At 37.5% G+C, this 18,704-nt stretch overlaps 1 long non-coding RNA gene across 1 annotated transcript in view; it reads left to right on the top strand.

Annotated features, from left to right (window-relative positions):
* LOC148127602 (uncharacterized) overlaps window positions 1-8,790 on the top strand; it is a 73,646-nt gene extending 64,856 nt beyond the window's left edge. The window contains exons 2-3 of the long non-coding RNA XR_015743612.1: window positions 2,034-2,181; window positions 6,381-8,790. This is a non-coding gene — a long non-coding RNA (uncharacterized LOC148127602). The remainder of the gene's footprint in view (window positions 1-2,033; window positions 2,182-6,380) is intronic.
* Window positions 8,791-18,704: the final 9,914 nt, after the last annotated feature.

Consider the following 18,704-nt stretch of genomic DNA (forward strand, 5'->3'; position numbering starts at 1 on the left):
GAATAAAAGTTTTATCCTGACAGCTGTTTCTAATATCAAAACCATTTTCAAAGTTGATTTTGATGTGAATCACAGGAGGAGGACCTGTTGGGATTTGCATCCAAATAGGAATCCTGCAGACTTCTTCAACTTCTGGTGACAAAAGTATGACATTGACAACTTGTGACGATTATGCTGTGTGTTCTAGTTGCCAAAATAAAATAAAATAAAATAAAAAGGCAGGAGAGGGTTGCTTGCTGCAACAGAGATATAAAAAGAAAAAGGCTGATGTTTGCATTGCGTGTATCTTGATTGCCGGTATACTTTACAAGTATTAAAGTGATCCATCTTGGTGGCTGACTGTGAAATTCTGGGAGTTGAAGTCCATGTCTTTAAATAGCCAAGCTTGAGAAACACTGCTCTATCATACTAGGCCACAGGTATCAAACTCACAGCCTCAAATTGGTGACATGTGACATTTCACAATATTTTCCCACTTTGTGGAGGGTGTGGCCTGTGTGTGATGCATGCGGCCCATGGGCTGCCAGTTTGACACCATTGTACTAGACCATGACTTAGTGCAGAAAACAAAGGCCCTTCAACTTCTTCTAAAAATTCCAGGGGGAGGAAAATTAGAAATGGGATTGCCACACAAATTCATGACAGTACTCCACACTTTTTGCATTATCGCCCACCTACTGTAGAAATGCTTCTTAAATATCAAGCACAGTTCCTGGCTACCAAAATATTGTCAAACCCTACTTAAAACAAGGCAACATTTTTCAACTGTGGACAGTGTGTGTATCATTATCATGATCCATTGATAGAATGGTTTTCAGCCCCTGAGAACTGCAGGGTGCAGTGATTTGGTAATATTACTGAAGAGGGCAGTGTTATATTTTGTGCCCCTTTTGATTGCTGAGGGGAGCAGTTGGAGAATTTAGAATTGTTTGTGAAATAGTTCATAAGCTTCTGTAAACATAACACACCTTATTTTACCAGTGAAAAGGATGCATTAACATCCTGCAACAGTTATTTTTCTCTTTTAATTCCTATTCTGCAAAAATGAAAACAAAAGCTCCCAATTTTTAAATCACCATTTTGGGCAGTCCCAGAGGCCACAATATGCTAGTGGCCACATATTAGCTGTTGAATTTTGGAGATCTTGGAATTTGACATATTTTTGGAGTGCTTGAAAGGGCACCCATAAAAATTATTTAGCTGACAGTTAACTGTCCCATGCTCTGCCACATATATCGTTATACCTACATTTTTAACTGGAAAGGAATCAGATTTGGGACTTTTAGTATTGGGAATTGGTTGGGAAGCATGCTATTGTGCTCCTAGGGTTTAAAGGACAGAAAAGGGCATTTCATGTTTAAAATATTTTTCTTAAAAGTTCTAAGTTGAAATATAAGACATTCAGCTCCAAATGAGTAAGGTGCATTTTTCCATTTTAGATGTAGGGAATAAAGGAATAAGAAGCATGTTTGGCAAATCAAATTCTAGCATTACACACCCACACATGCACGCACCCACACACATACACATACTACAGTTAGGCTTTGCTAATTTTAAAACATATATTTATGATAAAGCTTTTGTTTAACACAGAGACATGTATGCAAGTATATAGAGGTCAATTTGTTTATGTATTTTATAAAGTTTTTCACTTATTCTGTTAAATAGGAAGATGAATCCCCCTTTCCCTGCTGACCTAGCTTTAATCTTTAGTAACATATTGTGGATTAGAATGTAATTCCTCAATAAATCTCAAGATAAAAAAACCCCAGCCTTCCAAAGAGAGGTATTTCTCGGTTATAATGAAAATGTCATGGATGTAGGTTATATAAAGTGAGTATGAAAACATTTATATGAGGAATGATTGCATTTCAAAACTGATCACAAATAAAAGCAAAACCTGCTCAATCTGATTTTTGACTTGCAGATCACAGTTGGAAAACTAAGAACTGTAAATTTTTAAATATGAATGTACTCTTGCGTCATCTAACTCAAATCCTACTGATTTCAGTGGCTCTACTTTATCATATCAGGACACTTCAGAATTGGAATAGAGCTGGGACTCGGAGGTCTTCTAATCCAGCCCCCTCTCAAGCAGGAGATCCTATACCATTTCACACAAGTGACTGTCCAGTCTCTTCTTAAAAGCCTCCAGTGATAAAGCACCCACAACTTTTAAAGGTAAGCTGTTCCACTGGCTGATTGTCCTCACTGTTAGGAAGTTTCTCCTGAATTCCAGACTGCTTCTCTCCTTGATTAGCTTCCACCCATTGTTTCATGTCCTGCCCTTTGGTGCTTTGGAAAATAAACTGACCCCCATCTCTTTATGGCTGCCTCTCAAATACTGGAATCTTGCTACCCTTCTTTTCTCGAGACTAGCCAAACCCAAATTCTTCAACCATTCTTCATCTACCCTGTCATATTTTTTACTCCCAGAGAAGAAAGAAAGAAAAAAAAAAGAAAAAGTAAGGTTTGTGAGTTGTTCTTCCTCAAATATCAAAATATTTGCCCTTGGATATTAAGGCCCTGTGATTGAAGAGAGGCAATAACTTGTGAGTTCAATCCGATGTCTTAAGTCAGCCTGGTCATACACCCAGCATGTAAACTTCTCCTTATACTTTTGTTTTATCCATATTTATTCTGTTAATGGGTTTACAAAAAATGTTAATTCTTGGTTTCACCATACATTACCTGGAGTCACCAGGTGAGATGGGTGGCTATATAAATAGTCAAATACATAAATAATTATAAATAAAATAAATATCAGCTCACATGCTGTCCATTCCAGGACCCAGCTTATAGGATAGTATAAAGGATAGTAAAAATGAGAAAGCCCACAAATCAAAATACAACCTGAGGATTTGGAAAAGCTACACTCTGCAATTTATCATGAATCATTGTATCAGGTTCCTTCTATTTTATTATGAAAATTGACCTGAGTTATACTTCCTGAGATAAAACATTAGAATCCAGTTCTGTTTCTTTTTTTTGCATCACTCCAAGTTTTAAGGTAAAGTTTTTCATTTGCAAAATGACCTCAGTGCATATACAGTAAATAATTTGGACTGCAATAATTGCAGAAATACATAGGCTAATGTAAAATATGCACACAAAAATTAAAATTATGTATAAAAATGGATGGTTTGGTGAAAAATATTATTGAATCAAACGATGGGAGTGAATGGGATTTAATAATAAGAACACTGAAGCCAAAAACAGATGAAATGTTTTAAAAATTACATTTCAAAAATAATGAAAATATTTTTAAAGGTAGAGTGCAGTTTATTTATTATAAAATACAAGCACAGTAATTTATAATTTTAATACTGAGTATCTTTCCACAAGCATTATAAAGTGATACACAATAAATCTCATAGAAATATAAAAGCAATAAAACCAAAAGGAAATATTAAACACATCAAACATACAATTTTAGAAAATGGCATGTATACAGTAATTTTGGACAGGCAAGGATTTGATTATAAGTAGAAATAAATGAATAAAGCTAAAGCATCAGTTGCAATTTCCACATAAAAATGAGAAGCAGATTTCAGTCATGAGATACTGTAGTATTGTAGTACTGTAGTACACAGTACTAAACCATAAGCTATAGTCAAAAAAAGAATTTAAAGACTAGAAAAGAGGGCTAAACCATTAAACAGACATATTAGTTGGACTGTTAATTTCCATTTCGTCTCTAAATACCACTTTACAGATGAAGGTCCTCTTTAATAATGCACAGATGTAGGTATGCCTTTACAGGGGAATACTGTATTCAGTAATGATCTCAAGAAAAATAAGAAAGTGGCCTTTTTTTTCCAGAATTTTTTAAAAAATGTCCAGGCATAATCTACAGCCCAGGAATTTTTCTAATAGCCACCAATCCAAGTTGGATCTTGCTTCCCCTCCTCCCTCAGCCCACATTTATTTGACCTGGCCAAGCCCCATGTTGCTTTCTCTACTAACACACACACACACACACACACACACACACACCCCTCTCAAGTGCCTTAGAAGTTTTCCTTTGTTTTAGAAACTTTGGAATGAACTCAACCCCACCCAGTCCTGAATTTCCACACCCTTCAGAGCTTTAGCTCAAGCTAGGGAAGTTACGTCTGTTGATGTGGAGCTAAATGAACAGGAAATCCATCAGCATTGATATGATTCTGGCAGTGCTTTCTATTTTCCCAGTGTCATTCTCTCTGTTTCTTCCTCACTCTCTGCTAGAGGTAAAAAGACATAAAGGCAGATGGAGGATCTCTCTCTTTCCCCTCTCCCCATCTCTTGCGCGCGCGCGCGCGCACACACACACACACACACACACACAAACACGTAGAGTTTGTAACAATCATTGCATGCAGTGAGCAAAATTGAGCATCAGACTTATTTAAAGTCTATGGTACTTTCCACATGAGAAGTACCCTATCAGTTAAAGTGGGATTCAAGAGACAGAGGCATGGACTAAAGTTTACCTTTCAGAGAAGAAAGGAAAAGCCTATTGTGAAAATTATATGACTCTGGATCTAACCTATAACTACTACTTCTGGAGTCAGCTGTGCAGCCTCTTTAATCAGGAGGAGATGGAAAGTGGAGGATGAATGATCACTTCCTGTATACTTGCCAGACATCCTGTATTTTAACAGATGCTTTGCCTTTCACGGCAGAGCAGCATTCTCCACGAAGCTCCACTAAAACTGTACTCCAGTTCCTGCCAATCACTCAGTTCCACATTATCAACAATTTGAGAATTCAAGAGCCACAGGGATAAATCCATAGGCTTGCTGCAACACCAAGAATGTTATTCACTAGTACTAGTATTTCATGAGTGGGCAACTATGCCAGTATAACTTTTTTGGGTCTTCACTCTGAGACTGATTTCTCTGACTCCCTTATTTCTCTTGATCCAGTCTATTTTAACACCAGTTTACCTCTCACAGTCTCTTTGGCTTTATTTCTGTACTATATTTATTACTTTATTACTGTAACACCAAAGAAGAGTCAAAGAACTTCTAATGTGGATCCTGAGGTCCATAAGCATGTTCCTTTCCCCCCCTTTTTTAAATGGAAAAGAATTTTATTTAATAACTTCATTAAATTCTTAAAAAGAAAGATAAATCCCCCTTTATATATAGAATAACTGTTTTGCACCTTGTAAATGCAAACTAAATGAACAATCTGCTCTATTTGCATGGCATGCTCAGCTAGAAGCTTTTGGTGGGTGAGCGAGCATAGAATGTCTCTTTAGAACAGTCATATACAGCTCATTAACCAATACAGCTTTATCATGTTTTTTAATTTTTTAATTTTTTTTTACTATATAAAGAAAGAGCAACAGTTTCAATGTCTATATAAACAGTGGGTTGTCTGGTTACAGTTAATTTGAACAACGACGACAACAACAACAACAATAACAACAACAACAACAACAATAATAATAATGATGATGATGTTCATTAGTAGTGATCATATAATAATAGTATTTCTCCACATAATATTAATACTTAATTGTTAATACTAAATAATATTGGTAATAAAATATCATAATAAACCCTCATGGTAAAAATTAATTCTTCTTTTATAATTTTAAACATTCTAACTTCTGCTTTTGTTAGTTAACCATTGATAAAATGAATCCCATGTTTCAAAATATTCCGTATCTTCCTTCTCTTTAATTTCCAGTGTTAATCTATCCACTTCTTCATAGTCTAGTATTTTTTTTAATTATCTTTTCTTCGGTAGAGTTTATTATGTTATGGAGACCTGATTTGACAAGCAGTTCCAAATACTGTACCCTAAATCAGAGGATGTTTCACTGTAAATTATAGAATCCAATTTGCAATTATCCAAGGTGCTGTAAGTTCATGATCTTATAAAACTGTAACATTGGATAAAGAACTAAGCATGGAGGATGATACATATTTTTCACACATTTCTTGCCCAAGCTATGTACCTAAGTATGTCATGTAAACATGGTCCCTGAATTTACTGAGAAACCTAATCAGAGAAGTCCTAGTTTCCTTTTCATGAGACAATCGTCTCTATTTTGTTCTGGCAGGCACTTTGGTTCATGGACTACGGTTTATGGTTGAATTCTTTTCCAGCTGCTGGTGAATTGTAAATTGATACATTTTACCATTTGTTTTTTAAGGGTGCTTTATCTAACATCATGGTCTTGCTATTGTAACTGGCTGTTGAATCATTGCCCATAATATAGCACACTGACCTCTCATCATTATACAACGTGCTGGATTGTTCATAAATGACATTGATGGGATGCCCCAAATTATAGATGAATTGTAGCAGAACATATATCAAATCTAAGTCAAGCTCTGCAAAAACAGCTTAGCTATAATTGTTTTAAATTTATTTTCAAACCTCAGGTTTTCATTTCTGCAAGTTTACAACAGCTAGATGCTCAAAAGCTGCTTTGAAAAATTCACTGAAACAAGAAATGAACTGCAAAAGTTAATAACCAGAAAATTCATTGTGAAGGATCCAATTTGTGGAAGGATGAAGATAGCTCAAGCAGAGTTATGTATGTGGGGAGCCTCTTCATCACCCAGGGACACACATTATCTTTAAAAAATGCATTCAATGTTACTTATGATGGGAAATGAACTGTGCCTCAGAAATGCATGTGCCAACAGATATAGAGATAGACAGATAGATAAATAGCTGTGAACTACGCAAGTTGCTTGATTTATCTAACCACTTCTTATGGAAAAGAAACAAATCAGGGGTATCCCAATGGGTCAAAAAAGTCAAGATGGCCATCATAATCATGCAATTGATGCTCCATCTTGACTCCTTTTTGCTGTCCCTAGAACAAATTATATTTAAGCATCATCAAAAGTGGAAAGGTATAGTTACTCAAACCTGCAGGTTTTTGTAAAGTCACCTGGCTTCCCAAAAGTATTTACTTGCTACCAGGTATGCCAGGGCTGTCAAACTCCCAGCCCATGGGCTGGATGTGTCACACGCTGGCCATGCCCGCAACTGGTTTAGCAAAGGGGAAAAAAGTCCTGATACATCACGTGATGTCACTGTGACAACGTGAGTTTGACACCCCTGAGGGAAAGGTATTGCAGAGCTCTGAATTCTGAAATGAAGTATAAATTTGGGCAAAGGGCCCGAGATGAGGTGGTCATGCCTAATTTTTTTAGATCCAGTCCTGACCTTTATCAAGCATAGGAGGTGAACATCAGAACGGGGAGTTTATCCAATCCTAATTACCCACAAGTTTTTAACCTTGAATAAAAAGAACCTCTTTTCATTTGAGAACCTCTTTTTAATATTATCCTTAGAGTTTTCACGTGTTTTATACTAAATCAAAGGAAAATACAATTTTATGCTAACACGTTTCAGCATTCACTGGTCTTTAGCAAGGTATGTACGGGGCGGGGGGGTGATGAGAATAAAAAGCTGTTCCAAGGTATATTTCATAATTCATTTCATTTTCAAAAGCTTTCAATTAAGCTCCTTATGTCCCATGAAATAAATGTACAGTATGCTTCCCTGGCAGCTGGCTCCAGAGTAAACTTAGAGCACCTGCTTTCTTTTTCTTTTGTTGAGGTTTTATTACTATGTGTATAATACTTCATGGTAAATAAAAATGAAGAGTGACCATGGCTACAGAAAAGATTCAAAGGCAGCCGCTGTCTTGCTTCTAAAGGGCCTGCCTGTGAGTAGAGTCATTGTAGCAGTTAGAAGGGTAATTCATTCCTATTCAATGCCATCCTTGAATCTTCAGAAAATCCTGAAGGAACAGTATTGTCTGAGGTAACCCCCCCTTTCCCCCTCCTCAAGAAATGTATTGGGGGATGGGAGTAGGAGTTTTTAAGGGATGGTCAAGGGTCCTCGGAGTATAAGCGGTGTCCTTGAAAAGTGGCTGAGGTAAGGAGAGCTTCTGCTGGTTTCTCCTACAGCTAGGCTATGGAGGGGAGGGGGAGGCATTCTTGAGGTCTTGATTATTTTATTTGCAAATAACCATCTGCTTTTTTCTGATCTGGGGCCAGAGAAACGAGGTACAGTATGATCTCTAGAGATGTGATGATTGATGCTCCTTTGCCTCTGTTAGCAAGGGTTCTACACAAAAGGTAACCTATAGGCTGCAGTGAAAAAGAGGATGGCTTCTTTAGAAAATTAAGAGGGTGGAGGTGGCAGAAAAGATGGTAGGAGAGGAGGAGAGACCGTGATCACCATAGTTCTGATGTCTACTGTCTCATCTTTTTGCCATAATGTTCTTGGGCCTTTTTTTTTTAATGCTGGTTTAAATCACTATTTTACAATGGCAGAGCAGGTGGAGAAATCATACACATGTTCAGTCAATGCCTGTGGTTTGCAAACCCTCAATGAAACTTTTTCATCCAGAAGCAACCCTAAAGGAAAAAAAGGGGTGGTGGTGTCAGATGATGAAGGCTGTGTCACACGAACACAAAGCAAGTTCTGCCCCTTTTGTATGTGCTCCTTGGATGTAAGAAAAGAAGGGAGGTTCTGGCATAATGGAGTAGTCCTGTCCCATCCAATTCTTATTGACTAACCCCTCCTTTCTGAGGCAGTAATATACAGAGATATGTGCATTTATACAGCTCTGTGGCTTTTTGTGTGTATGTATATTCTATCTATTCACAGGATACCAGAGCCAGATCCATTTTCTATACATATGGGAAACTCCTGTGTTTTTGCTGTTTTCACTGCAACCATTTCTTCTATTGAAGAGATAAACTGTGTTTTAAGATGAAAACCAGCTTCTCTTTTCCTTGCTGCCAAATAAATATTAAATGAAATTCCAGAATTGCCAATTCCTCGTTATATATTGTACACCAAACAGCTGTGGATGGGGCTGGGACTGTTGCTCCCCTCCTTTAGCATTACTCATGCAGATTTGGGGTGTTGGAGTTATAGGACACAGCCAAGGAGTTTATATTAAACTGCTATCCTCTAAGCCATGAACTGGCAAAAAAAGGACCCATATGCTGACAGAAATGGTGCTGCCTCATTATCAATCCCTATTCTGCCTCAGTAATAAGGCCACTGAGTGGTGCTGTCTTTACTGTTTTAATGCAGAATAAGTTAAGGAAAATGATTAGTGGATCTTCCAGCTTCATTTTCCTTTCATCTGAACATTACTTGCTGGCAGGCAAAGCATTTGCAATACCTCTTCTTAATATCATGAAGGGCAGAGATGGGAAAATCTAAGAAGGTGCCAGAATGCCTGATTTGATGGTTTGCCAAGTTGCTCAAGAGGCTTCAGACATGGGAAAGGAAGGTAGATGAAGTGGGAGCCAGGTAAAACCACCTTCGAGTAGCACTGTGAGGAAAGGGTGGTGCCAGCAATGGATGGCCTTGGCCAGCAGGATACAAAACATGCCCCTGCCCCTCAAATTCACTATTGTACTGCCCCTTCAGTGTTATAGAGAACTTGTAATTGGTAAAAGAATCATGATCACATATCTAGCTTCCATTTCTATAGTGTTTTAAATAGCAGAATCTGATGGTGCAGTGGGTAAAGTGCAGTATTGCAGACAATACTTCTGCCCGCGGTCTGGAGTTCAATCCTGACGGGGCTTAATAGCAATAGCAGACTTAGGTAAGCTTCACAGTGCTTTCCAGCCCGCTCTATGCAGTTTACAGAGTCAGCATATTTCCCCCAACAATCTGTGTCTTCATTTTACCCACCTTGGAAGGATAGAAGGCTGAGACAACCTTGAGCCTGGTGAGATTCGAACTGCCAAATTGTAGGCAGCTGGCAGTCAGCAGAAGTAACCTGCGGTACTGCATTCTAAACACTGTGCCACCAGGGCTCATAGGCTGACTCAGCTTTCCATTCTTCTGAGGTTGGTAAAATGAGGACCCAGATTGTTGGGGGCAATATGCAAATAACAGATAACAGATAATCAGAATTGGAAGGGACCTTATAGGTCATCTAATCCAACCCCCCACCCAAACGGGAGACCCTATACCATTTCTGACAAATGGCAAGCTGTTCCATTGGTAGATTGTTCAAATACATTACAAACTATCCAGAGAGTGCTGAAAAGCACTATTGAGTGGTATATAAACTGAAATACTATTGCTATATCAATCAAATTAAGCATCATTAAAAAGAGAAGACATTTAGCTTTTAGTATTTATTATTATTTTGTTACAGTTTGGTTTTTTTAAAACCTTGGTCTAATGCTCCTTAAAAGGAGACTAAAGCATTATTTTTTGAAAAAATAATAATGCTGCACTCTTTCAAAAGAACATTAAATTTTCCTACGTAAGAAGCTGGTAACAGCTGACAAATACTTCAGAAAGCACCAGATTGGGATTAATCTGGTCTCTCTTGAAGCCCAAACCAGAATAGCTGCAGAGAGCCGGGACTCAGAGGACTGTTACTACAGTGGCCTTAAGAAGGAGCTGGACTGTCCATAGGACCTGGGTGTTCTCTGACCACACTGTTTATGCTAGATCCAAGATGGTGAATCTATGGCCATGTGTGCCACAAGTAGCACACAGAGCCATCTCTCCAGGCACACCAGCTGTCACGGTTACCTGTTGCTCTTCTGGGTTCCAGTGCACACATGCGCTCTGGCCAGCTGATTTTCACATGTGCAGGGCACCAGAAACCAGAAAAACAGCTCCTCAGCATGCATGTGTGCACTAGGAAGCTGAGCTTTCAGTTTCCGGCAGGTGCACGCATGGTGGCCAACTGGTCTTTGCACACAGATGCACACCAGAAACTGTAAGACCAGGTGGTGCCGGGGAACTGCTCTTCCTGTTTCTGTCATTCCCCTGCATGTGCACGTGCTCCCATTTTGGCACTCGGCGCCGAAAAGGTTTGTCAATGCTGTGCTAGATCATGGCCATAGCAAAAACTGTGTTGTAAGGAGCGGAGAAAGCCTGATTTACACTTACAGTATTTAAGGATGACTTACATTGCCTCAGCTATGGGCTAGTATGGCATCTTTGTGGGGAAAAAATATGATTATTGATTTCATCATTAAATCAGTCCAGTTAAAATCAAGGGACTCTTCTTTCTTTAGGCTATTGAATTTATTTGCATTGCTTCCATATAGAAACAGATTGCATCCTGGGTTTAATACTAATGTATTAATTATTTTTCAATTATTGACTTATAAAATGGATAATTTTTTTTTAAAAAAAAGAATGACATTGGGCTATAGCTTTCTAGGCTGTCTGTTACAGGTCATAGTTTCACAGTTAATAATAATAACTGATAATACCAGTAAAAGCCTCTACCACTTTATACAAAAGTGAAGAATTGGATGTTTGAATCTCTTTCAGTTTGATCGCTATAATTCTATACTCTGGGAAATTTTGTTTTGATTGTTTTAAAAAATGAAAAAAAAACCATCCAGACATCCAAATCTGTAATCATCATGATATTATATACCAGCTAGATCTGTACTGCTTCCCAAGCTTAAATCACAGATAGCTGCAGTGAAGCACCAAAATTTATCTTTGTTGAATTTGGCACTGATGCCTTTACACAGCAGCCTGTTTGAAATGAAACTCTAACTGATAGGGGATGAGCAGATCTATGTAAGCTCAAAACGTGTGCTATTCATTAGGATATTCCTAACTTTTACTACTACTATCTCAAAAATGATAATATGAATAAACATTACATGAGATGATGTGTTAAGACAGAACAAATATGTTTTAAACGTAATCCCTTGAATATCAGGCACTGTAAGAGAAGAGTTATCTTTGTCTGTGGTAACCAAAAATTAGAAGGAAATGGGCAACACCTTTTCAAAGTATCAAAATTTACTAAGAAACATAAGCTTTTCTATACTATACCTGACATGGTCTGACACAACTACTTTATGCATCTGAACAAGTGAGGTACAATTCATGAAAACTTAAATCCAGAAGAATTCAGAATGGCTTTTCAAGTTGAGGCACTATTATTACATAGTGGTCATGAGGGGATGAGAAACTGACCCAGACCGTTGTAAAAAATTTAAAAAATTTAAAAATTTTTCACCTATTTTATTTAATATCTATGTGAAGCTTCCCAACTACAGAAGGTTATCTATTAATTTGGGCTACAATATTATTAATACGCTTTATTACATTTTTGGTTCTATTTTTCTTAAAATAAAGCACAACTTTTCTTACACATATATGCATGCATGTGCAGTGTTTCCATGATGCCTCATTGGCATATGATTAGTGATAGCCAAAGGTTTAGATAACTTTTAGAGAATATTAGACCCAAGATGGAGAAATTGTGATGGCAACTACAAGGAGTCCCCTACTGCCTTTTTGAAATTCATGGAGCAAAATAACTATGTAGCAAAATAGGTAGCCCTCAACTTATTTTCTCATTTTTATTTTATTATATAGATGTAGTCCTCAATTTATGGCCACTATTGAGCCCAACATTTTCATTGCTAAGCAAGATAGTTGTTAAGTGAGTTTTGTTCCATTTTATGACTTTTTGTGCCACAGTTGTTAAGTGAATCATTGCAGTTGTTAAATTAATAACAAGGTTGCTAAATTAATTGCCTTTCCCATTGACTTTGTTTGTCAGGAAGTCTCAAAAAGTGATCACATGATTCTGAGACATCACAATTATCATAAATATGAACCAAACAATTTTAATCCAATTGACCATGGGGATCTTGGAATAGTCGTAAATGTGAAAAACAGTCATAAGTCATTTTTTCAGTGCCATTGTAACTTTAAAGGGTCACTAAAACTGTTGTAAGTGGAGGACTACCTGTATTAAGTTCCCAAAATTTTAATTCTAACATCATATAAATGGAACACCTTTTGTGGACAGGGAATTTGGAGATAGGAATTTGTTAAAATTCTGATCACTAAAACTCTGAGCCATTCCTCCTCTGGGTGTGGGAAGAAAAGTGTTTAATCTCCACTTTCAGGAGGTCATTTGCTTCTGCATGAAACAAGTACATTGAGGGCAGATCAGTATATGACTCTGATGTGCAACTAGGAAGGACAAAGTGTCTCTAAAGGCAACTATTGTGTTGATTGACCCGGCAAGAGATGCAAATCAATACATGAGCCTATACTTTTCATAATCATTAATATAATTGGAGATCATGTGGTTTTTGCTTCTTTATGGTCACCCATCTCACTAGAGTAATTCTGGGCAGCATACAAGGATTAAAAGAAGTTACAAGCAATGACCCACCTTCAAGTACCAAAACTTCATCAAAATCTGCACACAAGAGAGAGTTCTCATTAAGCTCAGAGCAACCCAAAGTTTTGCAAAAGTATGAAAAAATAAACATTTTTGGGAGAAGAAAAACAACAGCTCTAAAGCTGCTGAAGCAATCTTTTGGATATTAGCCCAGGTGCCAGTTCTTCAAATATTAAAGTTCTTGTATACATATGATATCAGATCCAGTATAAGGTGGAGAACCTTGGTTTTCCAGATGCTGTTAAATTATTACTCTTAGCAGCACCACTTTCAGCATAGTAGTAGCGATGTACATAGAAAGTGGCAATTCAGCCACATCTAGATTTATTAGATTCCCAGCTCCAACTTCCTCACATAATATCCATCCAAATGTCGTCCATAAAACCACAAGTAAAGGATATACTTTGCATGAGGAGGTCCCAAGTTCAGATCCAATAAAAATGAAAATTTTAAGTGGAATTCTAGAAGATCTCTTCTTCATAGTTTTTTCGAGACATTTCTAGCAATGTTAAACTAAATGGCCCATTAGTCAGATTATGCATAAGACAGCAAATGGTAGGAGAGAGATGTCCATATTCATGTGCAGCAGTGTGCACATTTCCCCCTTTACTAAGCTATTGACCAGATCCTTTTCTTCACCAAAATCAAGAATAAATTGATTGTATGATCAAGGTTGAGTGTGCACAGAAAATCTCAAGAGTGAATATTTTGTACAAATCATAGTCCATGAAGAGCTTCATTCCAATTTATGGTTTATAATTATAGTCAGATATGTTCCTGGTTCTGCATTTAAAGGTCTGTGACAAATTTTCTGATAAAATCTTATTGTTAAATTTCTTAGCTCTTCTAATTAGAGTCTCATTAGGCTATAGATTCCTTATCTTCTCTGCTATACTTGTATACAGGTATTTAAATGAACTGAGATTGATTGAATAGGTACTTCTTGGTTATTATTTACAGCTTATCCAACTATCATTAGTCATAACTAAGACACACAGAAAGCTTACAAAAAGACCTTCATTTATGACAAAGAACCTAATGATAGCTTTATTTGGTCAATTGGTCCTTTAAGACATTAATTTCACTTCACTCTCATTTGCTTGAACTGTTGTCCAGCTACTGGAAGAGAATGTCTGAAGGACAGAGCCTGCATATACACAGTACACTGTATCTCCAAGTGTCAGAATAGTCTTCATATGTAATAACTCCCTATGGATCAAGAATGGGAAGAAAAAGTGAAATTTAATAACTATAGTCCTATTTTCTTAGGAGGGCCCCCTTGCTTCTGTTTCTTAATAATTGCAATTTTCATTTATGTTTAATATCTGCATGATTCCTAGCCCTGGAAGCCTTTTCTATATAGAACAGGTCTCAGGCTTCATATTTTTTTCCTCCAATGAATAGAAATGAATGCAAAGGAAGAATAGGAAAAATGAACACAGCCTTAATTTCTGTATGTAATAATAATCATGATAATTCACCAAGAAGGGTTTAGATTTTACTTCAAGAAATTGCTACTTAATTATAGAGTGGTGGCCCAAATACCTGGTATGGACCACTTCAATAATAGAAGTTTTTAGAAATTCTGCCCATTACAGTCCAAGGGTCCAATGTCTAAGCCTGTGAAAAGAAAATTATTTTAACACTGGGCCACTGCAAGAAACTCTTTGCTTTTGTAAATGCTTTGAATATTTTCAACCTTCAGTTCTGCTTGCTACAGAAGAGCATCATTGCCCAGCTTTTAGAACCTGATGTACTCTGCTGCCAATTGATTTTAACATATAAAGTTTAAATGGTTTTAGGTTCCTACATCTATAAGCTACACTATTTCTTTCAAGTGTTAAAGAAAATACAATGAATTAAATAATATGCCTCATGTCGTAGGAAGCTCTGTTTTTTACTACAGTGTTTATTTTTTTAACAAGCCAGCAAGATTGAACCTTACTTGCAATAGTGGCAAATATCTAGAGCTCGGGGATAGGAGGAGGGTGAAGGTTTGTTCTCCAAGCTTGTGGGTTGGTCGAACATTTCATTACCAGAATAGGTAACATCTTCAGTGGGTTTAGGGGGTTTCAGTGTTCTTCTGTTTATAAGAGATTCAGGTGTGGGTGGGTCAGGTGAGGGTCTTGTGATGGGTCTTGTGATAGGGAGGTTACATCAGGTCAGGGTCATTGAGAAGTGAGCTGCTGTGAGGTGGGTTGCATGGGTTGATTGAGAGTCACTGCTGTCTCTGGTTGGCTGTGTGGTTGATTTGGATTCTGAGTGGTTCATAGCAGAGGTGGTATTCAGCAGGTTATGACCAGTTCTGGGGAGAACCAGTAGCGTGAATTTTGAGTAGTTCGGAGAACCTGCAAATGCCACCTCTGACTGGAGATTTTACAATATCTTTCCCCTGCCACGCCCACCAAGCCATGCCCACAGAACTGGTAGTACAAATTTGTGAATCCCACCACTGGTTCATATGTTGGTTGTAGGCCAATGTGTCTATTGATGGAATTTGCTCATTGAGTTTTCTTTGTATGCTACCGATTTTGTAATTTTATTATTGTTAGTGATTGTATTGACTGTTAATGGACTTGATAACTGGATGGATATACTGGATAATGATATATGGACTGAATGACACTTCTTAATCTCTGTGTGAAATAAATAACTATTTTATAACTACAAACAGTGTTTTTGTCTTACAGTAATGTGCAACTCCCACCAGCTCTCACTGCTATATCCTGGTTAGCTAGACTGTGCACTCTGCTGGGCCCATAACCAATGTTAGTGTTTGTGGATAAACCCCCTAGCAGAGTGTGCAGCAGCAGTCAAGCCAGGCAGGCAAATGAGAGAGAGGCTGGGCCCAAGAGTATACACACACTGAAGACAAAAACACAGTTTGTGGTTTTAAAATAGTTATTTAATTCACACAGAGATTAAGAATAGTCATTCAGTCCATATATCATTATCCAGTATATCCATCCAGTTATCAAGTCCATTAACAGTAAATACAATGTTCTTATCTGCTTGTATATCTTCTTCTTCCGATACCTTTCTCTCAAGGACAACGCTGAATCCTCAGCTCACCAAGCAAACAGTCCTTGTGTTCAGGTGAAATGGTATCTGGCACAGTAGCCATCCAGAGTAAGCAGATAGACGTTCCAGCAGGCAGCAGACCAGGAACAGTAACCAGGTGCATCCAGAAGCCGGGTCTATTACGTTTCCCTTCCTACCTATATTACTGCCTGCAACCGCACCCACAATGACATTGCAGTTTCTTGCTTAAAGCTACAAAACACTTAATCCTAGGTTTACATATTTATTCAACCCAAACCTGGTTGGTGTATCCATATACCCAACATTCTCCCCTTTTGGGTGATATAAATATGTAATGCCTTTACATTCTAAACCCATATTTTTCACAACTCTCTAGATGCTTAATAGCACCTTGGGTTTTAGTAAAATGATCAGCTACATTGTCCTCCGACATGCAGTACTCCAGCTGTATCAGTTTACTCTGTACAGATTGTCTTACATTAAGATACCTCAAATCTGTATGTTTACTTCTCGTTTTAACTGCAATATTAGTGGCCATTTGAATTGCTGCCTGATTATCTTCATGTACAACTATGGGGTAATGTACAGTTATACCCATATCCTTCAACATTTGTTTGTACATAATCAACTCAGTACACAATAAAGATAAACAGGAGAATTCTGCCTCCATAGTAGACAAACTTATATGCTGTTGCCTTATTGACTTCCAGCCTATTAACGTCTTACCCAGCATTATGGCTGTTCCTGAAGTCGACTTTCTAGTATCTCTTTCTGCTGCAAAACTAGCATCTGCATAAGCACTCAATATGAGATCACCTTTTGGTTCTAAGTACAGTGCATAGTGTAATGTACCTTTAAGATATCTTAGGATTCTTTTCAATGCTATCCAGTGATATTGAAGCGGATCATTATTGTGTCGTGCCAGCTGATTAATACTAAAAGCAATATCTGGCCTTGACCAATTGCTAATATATGATAAGCTACCAATCAAAGATTGATACAGTTCCTTATCACATTTGGGACTTTGTGTATCCATTTTGCAAATATCCTGACTCATTGGAGTCTTTGCAGGCTTACAAAGTTCCATCTTATAATCTATTAGCAATTTAGATATCTTATCTTCCTGAGATATCTTAAAACCTTTCTGTGTTCTCAGTATATTCAATCCTAGATATCTCTTTATCTCACCTAATTGCTTGATTTTTATCTTCTCGGCTAATGATGCAATTATTTCATTTGCTTCATCATTAGTCTTAGTCATCAGAGCAATATCATCAGTAAACAATAATAATAATGATATTTTCCCATTCTTTTCTCTCTTAAATAGACATGGGTCGGCTAAGCCAGCTTTAAACCCTATATTGGTCAGTTCCTTCACAATATACTGGTTCCATTCATAGCCCGATTGTTTAAGACCATAAAGGCTCTTCTTTAATAACCAACAATCATTATTATTGTCTCCTTTAAATCCATTAGGCCTTTTCATATACACAGTATGTCTTAGTGGAGCATGCAAATAAGCAGTTTCCACATCAAAATGGTTAACTATATAATGCTTGCTTGCTGCCCACACTAAAGCTGCCCTTAACGTTGCTGCTTTCAGACTAGGTGCAAATACTTCATCATAGTCTTTTGCACTTTGTCTAAAGCCTTGGGCTACTAACCTTGCCTTATGGATTGTGTTTCCATCCTTATCTGTTTTTATTTTAAAAATCCATCTGCAGCCAATGGGTTTTTCATTACTAGGTAATCTCACGTTCTCATACACCTTCATATCCTTCAGAGACTTCAATTCCTTATTAATTGCTGCATACCAATTTTCTTTCTCTTTAGAAGGATATCTTCTAATCTCATCCACAGTATTTGGGATTCTATTTTCCTGGCACACTGTGTTAGCCTGGTATCTATCACTAGGTTTAGAAATACGTGTAGTCCTTCTGGGTATTACTGGGCTTGGTTGAGTTACTACCTGTTCCTCATCCTCAGCTATTTCTTCCTCTAGGGGCTGTACTTCTTCCTGTACTTCTTCCTTTACGTTATTTTTAAAGTTACAGGGATACTTAATGGGATTTCTATAGGATTCAATAATCACCTCGTTATTGTTATCCTGTTCTAACTTATCCCATCCTACGTGCTCTAGAAATTGGGCATTGGCACTACATAACACCTTAGATGTGCCTTTCTCCCAAAATCTATATGCCCTATGGTTAGCTTGGTAACCAACGAAGAATAATTGTTTAGCTCTGTGTTGCCCTTTACGCCTGAGTTGTGTAGGGATATGCACCCATGCTGGTGCACCAAATGTGTGCAGGTAACTCAGATCAGGCTTCCTGCCATGCCACATGGCGAATGGTATTTCACCAGTGGTTGAGTTAACCACGTTATTTAATAAATTATTAGCACACATTGTGGCCTCCCCCCACAAAGAATCAGGTAACCCAGAATCAGTTAACATTGTTCTAACCATTGCCTGTAGTGTTTGGCC

The sequence above is a fragment of the Pseudonaja textilis genome, chromosome 1, assembly GCF_049901715.1.
Source record: "Pseudonaja textilis isolate UNSWEBS1 chromosome 1, rPseTex1.2, whole genome shotgun sequence".
Lineage (NCBI taxonomy): Eukaryota > Metazoa > Chordata > Lepidosauria > Squamata > Elapidae > Pseudonaja > Pseudonaja textilis.